The sequence below is a fragment of the Aphelocoma coerulescens genome, chromosome 5 (assembly GCF_041296385.1).
Source record: "Aphelocoma coerulescens isolate FSJ_1873_10779 chromosome 5, UR_Acoe_1.0, whole genome shotgun sequence".
In the NCBI taxonomy this organism is placed as follows: domain Eukaryota; kingdom Metazoa; phylum Chordata; class Aves; order Passeriformes; family Corvidae; genus Aphelocoma; species Aphelocoma coerulescens.
Genome location: NC_091019.1, coordinates 48,678,762 through 48,688,000, shown reverse-complemented (window position 1 = coordinate 48,688,000; position 9,239 = coordinate 48,678,762). Strand labels below are relative to the sequence as shown.

The following is a 9,239-nucleotide window of genomic DNA, read 5'->3' as shown; positions in this document are numbered from 1 at the left end:
TAACTTGGTAGAAATAAAAAGTACTCTTTTTAACTATAAAATACCTGCCAGTCATTTGGGACAAAAATCTTAAATTTGCATTCAAGTTTCAGAATAAATTTAGCCTGGCATATGATGGAATCCTGTTTTCTAATAAAATAGCTACTTGTTCACCTGGAAGATGTGTGTGTTTCTTGATTCTAAATTAAATTATCATATGATTTGTCCAAGGACAAAATAAAGTACCATAATTCATGTGGAAAAGCTGTTAATTGTATTCAAATAATTTAGCTTTGCAAACCCAAGACAATCGCTTCTCAACATCAAGGAGCCCAGTATAAGCTATGTTATATAGAGCAGTAATTAGACAAGAAGGTAGAATTCCCTGATGTAAAACATATTGGAATCTTAGCCTCTAAATATAGCAACAGCTTCCAAAAGTCTGGCTAAGGACTAAAGTTAACAGCGTGGTTTTCTTTCCCCAGTCCCTTTTCCTTGCCAAGTAAACATTCTTATCTATGGCAACATTCAGAATTGAACCATGCTTGCTTATTTTGTACATGCAACTATTTTCATTTATAGTGATAGAAGAGAAGGTACCAGTACTGGAGCTAACATAAATCAGCACAGCTCCCTTTCTTCTGTGGTTTTGACGGAACTTGTGGTGGATTAACTTTGGTTGGCTGCCAGACCCTCATTTAGCCACTCTATCACTCCCCCTCCTCAACAGGACAGGGGGAGAAAAAAAAAAGTAAAATCTTGTGGTGGAGATAAATGTAGGGATATCACTTAGCAGTTATTGGCATGGGCAGAGCAGACTCAACCTGGGGAAAAATAATTTATTGTCATTTAAATGGTGTAGGATGGTAAGAAAGAAAAATGAAAAACATCTCGTCTCCCATCCCCTTTTCTTCCCAGGCTCTCCTTCAGTCTTTCATTCCTGACTTTTCATTCTTTCCTCAAAAAATGTCCTAGGAAGATGGGAATGGTGGCTTGTAGTCAATTCCTAACACAGTCTAGTCTGATTCTCCCTTGTCAGACATTTTTCCTACTTCAGCACATGTTCATTCCACAATGTACAATCCTTTAAGAACAGACTTCTTCGGCATGGGTTTCTCTCCCTGGGCTACAGTTCCAGCCAGGAAACCTTCTCTTGTGTGAACTGTCCAGGCTATAAGGGAACAACCTGCATCACTACAGTCTTCTTTATGGACTGCAGGGGAATTTCTGCTCCAGCACTGGGAGCACCTCCTTATCTTCCTTGTTCTCTGACTGGGTGTCTGCAGGGTTGTTTCTCTCACACATTTGTTACTCCTATCTCTCATACTGCTGCACGTTGTTTTCTACCCTTTTTTAACAACTTTTTCACCAAGGTACCACCACATCAGCTGACAGGCTCAGCTGTGCCCTGCAGCAGGTCCATTGGATCCAGCTGGGACTGGCTGTGTCTGACAAAAGGCCGAACCTGGCCTTTCTCTCAGAGGTTACCCCTGCAGACCCCCTGCTCTAACGCCTTGGCAAATCAAACAAATATGGAAGCATCCTGGAGAACATCAGCTAACGGTTTGGAACAAAATGTGTTTTCATCAAAGAAGATCTTCATCACATCCCATTAAGTGTTGTAATTCCATTTATTTAGGTAGGTAAGGCTCAATTTTTACTGTCACTAATGAGACAATAAGAGTTCAACTCCAAACTGCGACTTCCTTAATGTCCCTTCTTTTCTGTTACTTTTTAATTGTAAACTTAGTGTTCTGCACCTTGTACAGTAGAAACCTATGTAGGCACTGGCAGTACAACAAGAAAATGCTATGAGCACCTGATTCATTAGCTATAAAAGTAAGAAACATGGCATGTAGACAAAAACTCTTTGGAGCTTCTGATAACAGCCCTAGTACTGCCTTCAGGTTGTAAATAGAGGTCATTTCACGTGATAGGTTGAGTCATCCATTTCAATGGAGCATCCAGAACTTGTAAGGGCTTATTCAAGAGGAAAGGACCAAAATCAGTAAACTTCTGTAAGTCTCTAAAATAAAGGAAGCTTTTCTGATTTCAGCTTTGTCCTCACGATTATTTTTGAGATAGACTTGTTAAACCTGGAGAGAAAACAACAAGACTCTCTTCTTCCTCCTACTGGTCAACATCATCAATGAAAGCACTGCCTCATCACTTCTAGATGTTAATGCTTCTAAAATAAGGTTTGAATTTTAAACTTTTTCTAATGTCTGCCCCTAAACAGCAGAGCCTACCAAAAAATGTGTATTTTGTTTTTATTTAAGTTAATGGGTCTAGACTTAAGCACATACATGAATATTTAGATTGGTACAAGTGATCATAGCTGAGATTTATTTTTTTCAGCTACAGATAAATTGCAGCTTTAGGGGAAACTCTATTCTCACTTACTTTGATGTTCTTTGCACTTAATTTCCTATGAAGTTCCTTTGTTACTCCAGATTTATCTTAATGTATCTAAAAGAAGCAGTTGACACAGAAATAAAAGCAAACACAATTTAGTTGCCAGTCTGAAAAGTCCTTGCCAAATATTTATTGAAAAGAAGAGTTAATTTTTCTAATCTTTCTTCTTACTTTTTCTAGAACAGGGAAGAGGTAATAGTGGGAAATATGGCATTGCTGTTTATAAAGAAAAACATGTTGGCAACATGGGGATTAACATTCATTTTCCTCCCAGAAATACCCACTTATATTCTCTTGGAGCTCTGTGGATACATTTAGGTAGCATAAATACCTTAAAGAAAGACAAATGAAACCACTATTTCAGTGAGAAGGTCTTGAGGTTTTGGCAGAATTTATAAAAATATGTTTGAAACTTCCAATTTTTCTACAGTGTTACAGATAAATAACCACTTAATGGAAGAAGGGATTCTGACAAAGATTGGTAACTAAAATCAAATCAGCAGTATCAACACATTTACTTGATGAAAAAGCAGAAAGACATGAAGGTATTTCTTTTTTTTTTAGGTTTTGATAGTCTTATATTTGTTTTGTTTTGTTGTTTCTTTTGGCTTTGATTGTGTGTGTGTTTGTGTGTGTTTGTTGATGTTTGTAATGATAATTGCCTTTCCCCGTACTGTTTATTTTTAATGAGCCCCTCAAAATGGAGTATAAATACTGTAAAATCACAAAGGTAATTATTCTCATCTACTTATAAAGGAATACTGAACAAAAAAATAAACAGGACACTGGTGAATTTAGGGCTTAAATGAAGCTTGATAAATGAGTCAATATAGTCTTTAATATCACAAATCTGGGGTGAAGACTTGGGTTTCACTTCTATAAAGATTATCCAATATAGCATCTCGAGACAACAGCTACATTTTCTAAACACTTCTAGTTCCACTCCTGTTGGAATCTGAAAGCCACAGTCCAAACTGAGAGCCTAGGCCCTACCTGAGAAGCTACCCAAACAACCTTGGAGTCAGGTTGCATATCTCTACTATGGTACTAGTTCAAGTCCTACAAAAAAGGACCAGCTAGACTAGGGAACTGCTGCTGCAGCTATATTGCTTCTCTAAGAAGCTATTTGTACTTATTTGAGGGTTCTCAGAGTATAACCATAGGGTGTAAAGTAGCCCAGAAAGGAAGGTACATGAGCTCCTGTACCAGCACTGAGGGTGCAGTATAGAGGTCAGAGACAAGGAAATTGTGGGAAAGCCCTCGAAATTGTCAGCATAGATTTATGATGTTAAACTAATCAGCAGGAGAGAATGCCTCCAGATACTCAATCACTGTGTATTAGCAGAATAGCTGAAAGCCTATTTTGCATATAACACTCCCAAACAATGTCCAGGTACAAACCAGGATTTACTACAAGGGAGTGAGCATTGACAGTAGGTAAAACACATTCAGGCAAAATTTATTGATGACTAGCAAAGTTTGATAGCACAAGTGTGGAACATTGCTCCTGGCTGGTCTCAAAGGCAAGGAATGTTGCACTAAATCTACTAGTACAGCCATAGATCACTTTAAAACAATTAAGTAATTGCACAATAAATTCCATATATAAGAGGAATTTATGCAATTTCTTACATTTTTTGTTTAAAGCTACTAGGTCAATGGAAGCTGGATCTTAAGATTTGGGACAAATTTCAAGTCACTGTACCTCGTCATTTGCCACTACCTTTACTGTATGATTAACATCCTACTTCCCAGAGACATAGGTCGATTATTTGAAATGTTATTTCTTCATAGATTTACATAAACAGCATATCTGCATTAAATAAGTATATAGGGAGGTATGTCTGTATATATTCATATACATAAAATATATAAAATGTTTATAAATACATAATTCCATAGCTATGTGAAATTGGTGTCAAGAAGTTAAACATCAGTTCCTGGATCTTCTCTCAGATCCAGTCTGCACCCACAGTACCACAGAGGTTGTAGAGGAAAATTTTTGTTCTATTAATTCTTGAAAGCAGTAGCTACAACATGCTGGTAACCTCAGTACTTTTCCTCTTCACTGAAGGGATTTTAATTGCTCTCTATTAAGGACCCAACATTCATGTCTCTGAGGTGTGTTGCCTTCAGTGTTACTTTCTATGATACAGTAGAGGAAGGTAGGGAGCTCTCATCATAACAGTGTACTGCTGGGAAGGGAAAGGATCTGTTCCCAGATCTGAACATTGAATAATCACTTTCCATGCTAAAGAATCATGAAAGCCTGTTTGCTTTATACCCATTCTTATGTTGTCTTGTACTTTCACTTTATAATTCAGCATGCCTTCCTGTGAGTTACTTTCCCCTATGGAGTGAGAGTTCAACGAGTGCTAATTCTCCAAAGCTTTTTCAGTATGTATGTGCTGGGCTCTCAGGAATCCCCAGAGTGCACAGTGTAACTGGTGAGTGCCTTTCCATCTCCCTGCCTTGGCACATTGTCTTGAAATCACAGTACACCAGCCGCAGGTTCCTGCAGAGTGCTTTGTTAAGATGTGGAGTGCAGCTCTGTGCCGCTTCCTCTGACAGCTCTGCCCTACGGGGGTGGATTTCTCATTGCTTTCCTTGCCTTTGTGCTGCACAGTGAAGAGGGCGTGCAGATTCCTAAATGTGCATGCATTATACAGACCTTTTTGTTTAGCTCAGGATATTAAGAGGGAAGTAATTGAATTTTATGGGGAAAACTTGACTCTGATGTCAAAACTCATCCTCTGATAATATTAATTTCTAACTTGTAAGCCTCTCTTACCAGTACTGTCCATAGAGCTATGACATTTCCTTTCTTTTCTGTGTAGTGTGTTTGAAAATTGATAAGGATGATATCTCTCAATAAACAGTCTACTCTCAGAACTGAAGCAAAGGACATAATGATAGGGTAAGATATTTCCTCACATCAGAACAATTAATTCATGGACCTATCACATGATATTTTACATCCTTGTCTCATCCTTTAACAATATTTCCAACTCATTCCAGTGTTTCTTTGAATTGCTTTGGCACATGAGGCTTCTGTGAAATCAGAGTACAGAGACAAATAAAAGATTGGCATTTGCTATATGGGAGCAGTAGCTCTGTAGCAAGGCCCTACACCTTTTGCAGGATCCTTTTACACTCGCCAGACTGGTGCACTATCTCTAAAGACCAGATCAGAGCCATGGTTCTTTATAACAGGCTCCATTTTTGTTCCTTCTTTATCTGCCAGAAAGGGTACACGCTTATTCGAGAGTTCAAACATTCATAAAGGTCATGTTGATGAGAATGGGATTCTAAAACATGAAAAATATGAACAGAAAATAAATAGGCCAGGAAAAACAGCAAAATAAATGTGAACCAAAAAACCACACAACAGTATGGAACATAGAACAGAAAGTTTTAATTTCACCTGCAGGTAAATAACAGAAAGACTTAATTACTTCTTGAAGAGGATCTGATTTCATACTCCTAATTAATTCTGTCCTGTCAGGGCAGCTATTTCACAGCTGTTCTAGACCTACACTGACACATATGACACAACCTAAGTCTCATGTCTGATCTCCTACACTGTTCAGCTTCATGATTAAAAAGCAAAAAAAAAGAGTACCACTGATAAATTGCATGTAATTTCCCAGTAGAAAATGGTAGCAGAATATCTGTCTTTTAATTGACTGGTCTAACCTCTTTCCAAGGAAGATCCAGCTACGGTAAAAACAAATATTCAGACATTTGTTTCAGCAATCTTATAATTGAAGTAGAAAAATTTTGACAGTGAATATTCTGGAGTAAAAGTGCATATTAAGTCCCATGATAAACTTTTTAGAGCTATTAATCAGGAAAAAGTTCAATCAATTTAATTAAATTCTGTACTTATCTGCAGGACAGTCAGCATGGTGGGAAAAGCTCTGTCAAGCATCAAAGGATTCATAAACAAAGAAGGCCCCTCACGTGACCATATTGATCTAAAAATGCCTCAACTATGGTGAAATTTTGTTTATCATGAAATTTTTAAAATTTGGATCAAAACAGATGTATTCTCTGTAGTCACTAATGCTGGCAATTACATCGTGTTGCTTATGAATGCATCTTGCACAGTTTGCAATTACTGTTCAAACCAGAGAATTATCCAGGGAGTTCCTATTATGTGGGGAAAGCTCAGCAATCCTATTTTCTAAAACAGTAGCTGATTGAGCTTTTATGTGCTCCACTTCTGTAAAATTATATCTAAATCACATTTTATTTTGCTTTCCATTTCAATACCTTTTTTTTATTCCAGTTCTATTTGTGTAAGTGACCAGAATATACTCTTCCGAGGCAGAAACTAAGGCTGGTATTTCAGTAGGGATGAAAATAAGCCTGTTAATCAGACCTGTTCATTAGTATTTCCCATTTCATCACAGACTCAGATATTGATCCAAACACTTATATCAAGTTCAGAGCTTCCCCAGAGGTTGGGGGAAGTTTGCTTACCTTTATGTTTTATTATTATGGTGTTTTTCACTCCATTCTCTTCTATACTGTGAAGTAACAGGGTAATGTGCTACTTCACAGGTTTTATCGCCTTGTTTTCCCTAGTACATCTCCTTCCATTCTTATGACACCTAGACATGCTAGATATATCTACAGTTCTTACTGGATACAGGAGACCCCCTTTCCATCTATTCTCTGACTGAATACATGAAAGTTTACGGCTTAAATGCACCTGCTTAGCAGCCAGATATATCAGAAAAAGTGAACCCTTTCTTCTTAATTTTCAGTAAGTCTTCATTTCGTAAACTTTCATGATGGGCAAAAGTGATAGAGTCAATTTTGATATTAAACAGTCCATCTTAAAATGTGCCTTAAAGAGACTAAAGAAAGGTTTTCTTCTAGTACAGGAAAACTCCAGACCCAAAGATAGAACACTGGAAATTTCTTATGTCCATATTTTTATCTTTTCCCCCTATTTTTCTTGTCTACCACTTTTTCTGCTAGTGCTGCTAAGCACTAGTTTCAGATAAAAGAAATGGAGACACCTGTGGACTTGATGGTTCATCGACATCTTTGAAGACTTTTGTTTTATGGACATCTCTCCTCAGTTTCTATTTAGATCTTGTCTGCCTGGCACCATTATTCCCAACATTGCATTATTCCCATCTTTTATTCAGGTGCCTTTTAAATAAAGGTACTCTCTGTTTTCTTTTGTGATCTGTTGCTGATTTCCACATCTCTGTGCACCTACAAAGAGTTTGGAACTGATTACATGCAGAATATAATTGAGCTGTAAGTCATTTCAGTTGAGACTGATTATGTTTATACAAGAGAAGAAAAAAATTATTTCAATAACAGTTACATATTTCAGCAGAAGAAAAGCTGCCTTTTATGTTTGACAAACATCTTGACATTTTTACACTCTTCTATGTTCTAAATAGTCTATTGAGTATAAATAATTTTTATTATAACATGCATTCTTTTTAATAATAAACTTTATGATGTTACCTATAGAAAACCTGTACCTTTTGAATAACAGCAATAGTTTCTCTCATGAAAAGTATTGATTTTAATAAAGGTCAGTGGGAAATATTAATACTCCAAGAAAACCTAACAATACCCATTGATTGATGTTATTCCCACTCAGAGGAATTTGTTACACACATCTGCCTAATTCTGTCCTTTCTCTGAAAATGTCCTATTGTTTCCTTGCAGCAGTCCAGAGTAATTACTGTTGTATCAAGAGCAAACAACTACTACACAAGCAATCAGACACACACAGAACAAAAGAAGCAACTGAACAACACCACATCCTTTGATTCTTACACAATCAAACACCAAAGTAACTTTTCCATGACTAACAGACTCAATGGAGACCATTTAATCTCTCTGTCAGTTAGATTTTGGAGGCCCCATATGACAAATTTTGCTACCTAACACTTCACATAGGATTTATAATTTTAATAGTACTTGAGTGATATGAAAGATAACAGAACTATCTTAAATAATCTACTATGGGATTCTGGGATAAACATTAAAACAATGAGATGAGCTTGGAGCAGAAGGATTTGTTGTTTCTCTACAATTAAGCTTCTAAGAATTCTTCTCAAACTGCAAATTTAAAATACAAATTCCAACAGATTTCATGCTTCTCCCTCATGGAGACTGCAGGATACAGGTTCCCTTTTTTGGAATAGTTTTTAAGAGATAGCAGTGCTGTTCTTACTCTACTCATTTGTGGAATGGATTAGGAAATGCTGATACAATTTATTGTATTTAAGAGTTTATCCAAATAAGCCCTAGGGGAAAAAAAAAGTCTACTCATTGCCTTATCATCACATCATCTGCTGCTTTACTCTGATGCATTAGGATAGTAAGTGGTGTCATCAATGACAAGTGTCACTTAAAATTTCTTTTGAATCTTGTTTTGAGTAAGATACTTTGAGAGGTAGTATAGAGAAAGGGCATTGATTATACTCTGGTCGTTAAAAAAAACACCAAAAGCTACAGCCTTTGACTTTAAGGGTTTTCAGCTCAAGACCCTTTATGACTTTCACCTTCAATATTCTCAAAAAATCATAATCATGTATACAAACATACATGGGCGGTTTACCTCAGCAACTTCAGAGAGCCTATTTTTCTTAACGCATAGATAAAGAAACCTTAATTGAACTCCCACAATTTCTTCAAATCCCTTCAGATAGTGTTGACTTCTCACCAATGACTCCCTCAACTTTGAGTAACCAAGTTAACACTTCCATTATTTAGGACTCTTTTTGTGTCTCATACCATCTAACACATCCTAGTTATACATCCAATTAACTTGGTATTTGTAGGTAGGTGAACAACTTTTGCAGAGA

The 9,239-nt window shown here is 36.7% G+C and overlaps 1 long non-coding RNA gene across 2 annotated transcripts; it reads left to right on the top strand.

Moving 5' to 3' along the window:
- Positions 1-1,449: 1,449 nt before the first annotated feature.
- LOC138110844 (uncharacterized) lies at positions 1,450-7,834 on the top strand. Of its 2 annotated transcripts, none has more exons than XR_011151105.1 (6): positions 1,450-1,618; positions 2,065-2,177; positions 2,825-2,939; positions 4,719-4,841; positions 5,232-5,311; positions 6,290-7,834. It is a non-coding gene; the product is annotated as an uncharacterized lncRNA (long non-coding RNA). The 2 variants fall into 2 exon arrangements; XR_011151106.1 differs by having other exon boundaries at positions 2,036-2,177.
- The last annotated feature ends 1,405 nt before the right edge of the window (positions 7,835-9,239 follow it).